Below are 4,996 nucleotides of genomic sequence, written 5' to 3' on the forward strand. Positions count from 1 at the left end.
CATCCAGCAACAAGAATATACATTTTGTTTGGGTGTCAGTCTACCAGCAACAACAGAGTCTCAGAGAGCGGGCTATAGGAGGTTGATATGCAGGAGCAGACCCATCTCCTGACCTGTTGGATAAAAAAGTTGAGGAGATTCAAGTCAGCTGATTCAAACAAACAATAAGAAGAATTTGTCTGGCAGCTTTGTTTTTTTCCCCCCAAACTTTGTACATTCTCAGAACTGTTTGGGTCACAATAATCAGAAAATCAGATAATCAAAGATCTGACATCACTAATGCACTAAATCTAATCAACATGTCCTGCAAATCTCCTTGAAACACACACGCACAGTTACACAACAGAGACATGAATCTGGCATAATGTGAAACAGGTGTACACTGTATCACCTGCTGGGTTCTTTAATACTTCAATAAAACCCATGATTTGACTAATTCAATATTTTAAAATCTATAGCTTGAAATTTCCTATATGCAGCTTATTTTACCTACAACATTTATCTTGATGTTTGATATCCATAATAAAATATGAGTTACTCAGGGTTGAAGTAAGGCACCTAGAAGGGGTGACAAGCTGCAGGTATCTGCATATTATGTTTGGGGCGTCATTAATAATGGTTGGTTTTTGGGTTGCTGCTGCCATCTGCTGGTTTGCTGCCATATTGCACCATTATTATACTCTACATGAAAAATCATTCTGTGCAGAAAAAAAAACCCACAGAATATAGAAAAGTTGTTTCATGATATAATGGCACTATTAATCCTGGTATGAAGCATTTTAAAAATACATATCATATCATATCATAAATACATTTAATGTGCACATATGCAGTGTGCTGTTGTGCTGCATTCTCATGTGAAAGCATTAGGCATGCAAAAGAAAAGCTTTAATCCTTACAAACGTATGTTGCCTTGCACCATCTGGTGGAGAATGTTGTCATTGTTATCTGTCACTTTAATATTGTCAATGAGTGAATTTAGCTGGAATACGCATTTATTTTTCACTAAACAAAAGGTGAAGCGCTTCTTTAAAATCTCCTTGTCTACTGTGCCTAGTGGAATCACTGCAAAGGCTGTTAGTCAAAGTAAGAATGTCCCTATCACTACACATTGGATCCATTTATATAAAGAGCACCTGCTCCCTCAGACAGACAGAACTGCATTTCATCAGTCACTGTACAGCCCTCCCCTCCTTTCTGCTCCATTCGCTAGGCTAATGCTCAGTGACTGATCCCATCATTGGATATGCAGCAGTATGGTACATTCCTCAGACCCAGTGTGTGTGAAATAAGCGAAATGTGATAGTGATTGAAATTCAAATATTTTGCTCATATTTCCCGCAATGCCATTTCGTGTCTTTTTAATTAAAAGCAGACATGGTGATGTCATGCATGGAAAGCTAGAGAAGGAGGAGAAGGTCTGCCTTTCAGGCCCGAGTATGTCAAATTGCACAATTAAATTAAATATCACATAACTCAACATAGAGGAAAAAAAAGTGTGTGGTATCTATGCAGATGTGAGGTAACCTAACCCACTGAGAAAATACCTAAAGAGGTGAAAGAAAGGACAGAGACATTTATTATGTCAAAACTCACATGGGGACAGACATTCTGCACAGTTAGCAAAATATACCCATCACGCTGCATGCACATTGATTTAATCACAAGCATTTACTTCACTGAAAGCTGCCTTTTCATTCAGTTAAATATAATGTGCAACATTTCCTATTCAAGTTCAACTTATGGTGCTGTCAGGCCTGTTTGTGTCTGAGTGACGACCCTCACAGGGCGCCAGATTGGTCTCTTCTGAAGCAACACTAACTGGTAATGAGCATCTGTGTCCATCAGCCGCTGGTCTGATACATGACTAATAAACATGCAGCGGGCTGCGTGGGGCTATTTACAGGCCCAGAAATGGAGGCGTTGGAGAGAAGAGGGTCTTTTTCTTGTCCTGGTGTCAGTCTGTGTCAGACACGTCGGCAGCATTTATTAGCATGGGTCAGATCAGCGCTGTCAAACATGTGATGGCATACACATGTGCAAGCACACAAAGAAGCACACACACACACATACACACACACGCGATGTATGGGAACTGTGCAAATTCACACACATCTATGACTTTGCTGCCACCATGTGGTTGATGGATGACAAATCTGCCTCTGTGAGCAGCATAGAGATGTGTGAGGGAATTTCACAGCTTATTGTATATCTAACAACTGTGTTTGAGTTTGTAACACTGTGAACAGGCTTTTATTAGCGTTTATTCATGAACTTTATTTGTATGTACTAGAAAAACACATTTATAAATACTGTTGAATTATCAATCTGTATTTTTATCAACATGTTCTCTTGCATTTTATGCTCATTTCTAAATTGTTGAAGAGAAGAATCACAAAAAATTTCTGTTTATGGAATAATGCCTGAATCCATTACAAAAGTGTGTATATTTCAAGCCTGAAAGTGACCATTTAACTTGATCGTATGTTTTAAATGTACATTAAATAAGGTAAAATACGAATATACACAAGTGGTATACAAGTACCTCAAAACTGTTGCATAAAAAATAAAGTCTAAATTTTCTACTTTCCATATCTGATTACAACACTGTAATTGTAACACTGTTGTAATGTTCATTATATTGCATCAACAACACTACCAAGCCATATCTAATATAATGGGATTAACAATAACAATATTAGTGATGTCAGAAAGTTTCCAATAACATAAAAAAGCACTTTTCGGAATGAGGAAAAGGTCAAGAAGAATGAACATGAACACAATCAGTGTATTTTTTTTAATTGTAAATTGTAGTCTTGGGGGTGTCATTTATCACGGAGGTGTATTTTGTATTATTTCTTCATTTTAATACAAAACACATTTATATGTAAATTACATCTAAATCACATTTCCAAATTAATTATTTTACTTAGTGATAGGTGCCAGGTTTTGGGGTGTAATCCTTAATTTAAAACAAAGACAGCACAAACATTAACCCTATTCATTCATTTATTTACTTAATATGAGTAAATGTCAGGTTGGCTTTGATTTAGGTTGTTCATTATGTCTTTTTTTTCCCAGCATGCTTTTTAGAGATATGAAATATGTGAGCTTCAGGGTGTTATTCATGCCTGTCTGTATGCTCAGGTTTTATTCATTTTTAATAGAGGGAGGGGGGGGGGAGACAAAAGTTAAATGTGTTTTCCTAATATAGTATTCACATAATAATCCAGTTCATTTTTCACTCTCTCTTTTACAGTTTGTCAAAAGCCAATAAAATCAACACCGCAGGCACAGCATGAATGCACATCAGCACACAATAATTCACCGCAATGACAAACCGCAACGGGATATTACTTTGAACTGTTCATCATTTGCACCATTGTTATAATTATGACATATAGTCTGTACTTACTCCAGGGAAAGCACAGCCTAATCAACCTAATGTATAATAGTGTAATTAAATCAACCTGCCCCGGGCTTGTATTGACTCGCTGATATGGCCGATACAATATGAGTGTTATGACCTGCTGCTCTCAGACATCCATCCATGTAAGCTGAGCAATAGTTGCCCTGGCTGAATTGGACTGTAATGTATGGAGGGGGGGGGGGTGCCTGATAATGATGAAGCGAGTTATTATAAACACAGATATACATGTTGTCATACATACAGTAATTAAGTGGATCAAAAGGGAAACACTGCAAATTCATCACCCGTATTTAACATCAGAAAAGAAGACAGTAATTACTGCATGCACAGCGTGTAATTTCATCCAACGTACAGTGATGCTGAAAACTCATAATCCTTTCAGCAGCTTAGTAAACGCATCCATACTGGGAGTGTGCTGGGAAAGGACTGGAGAAGTGTGACGGTGTTGTTTGCCCCATAAGAAAAGTATTGTTTGTTTTTATGATACTTAAAAAAAATGTTTAAACTACATTCACAGAATACAGTGATGTAAGTAGGGAACACACAGGGAATGAAGCCGAAGAGACATTACATTAAGCACTCTCTATATGAGCAGCCATTAAGGCTACACAACACCGAGGCTCTTATTTCACACACAAACACACTGTATGCTGTTACAGATATTTGCTGGACAAGACAATAGTCCTTATTCTGTCGGTGGTGCAGTGAGGGGAAGATTGTGCTGTGGAGTTCAACAGCTGCTCTCTGAAAGCATGCTGAGACAGACAGAAGACTTTATCATATGTCAGAAATATATGATTTGATTGAAAGGATTTGTAATAACTGACTGTAATAAAATGGAAGGTTTCAGACTTCACCCTTAGAATATTCTTATAATATCTTGATTATGTGTACATCTTCTCACAACTTTATTGATCAATTATTTCAGGGGAAGAGGTTATGGGCGTATGGGTGTATATTCCTTATAAAATTTGTTTTTAAATGAACTATAATAAGTACCGTAGTATAATGCCTATCTTGACTCACAGTGTTTTTGATGCCAGAATGAAGCATTTCTGATTGGAGTTATAGGACCTCTAACATTCAAGCCAAAGGAGAGTGCTTAAAGAACACATACACAAGCACACACACACACACAAGACAATGATGATCCTCAGCTGGGATGATACTTCTGAGGAGCGTGCCCTTGCTCTTGTTTTACACAATAGCCACTCACAACTGTACAAGAGCCCCTCTGTGTGGCGACGGCACACTCTTCTCCCTCATCACTGAGAGAATGAGTAAAACTATGTGTGTGTGTGTGAGAGAGAGAGAGAGAGAGGGAGAGAGAGAGAGAAACATGTTTGTGTGAGAAAGAAGGAGAGCCAAGGAAAAGTGCTAGAAAGGAGAACAGGGAGAAGTACACCTCCTCCTTCTCTCCTGAGCCTCCTAAACATGAGGTCACTAACATGCAGGCTGACATACAGCACAGCACAGCACAGCACAGCACAGTACAGTACTTATTCATGTATTCAAACCTAATCCCCAAATGATTTAATCTGTAACATGATTAACCATGGAGCAATT

This window comes from Parambassis ranga, chromosome 16, assembly GCF_900634625.1.
Source record: "Parambassis ranga chromosome 16, fParRan2.1, whole genome shotgun sequence".
Taxonomy (NCBI): Eukaryota; Metazoa; Chordata; class Actinopteri; family Ambassidae; genus Parambassis; species Parambassis ranga.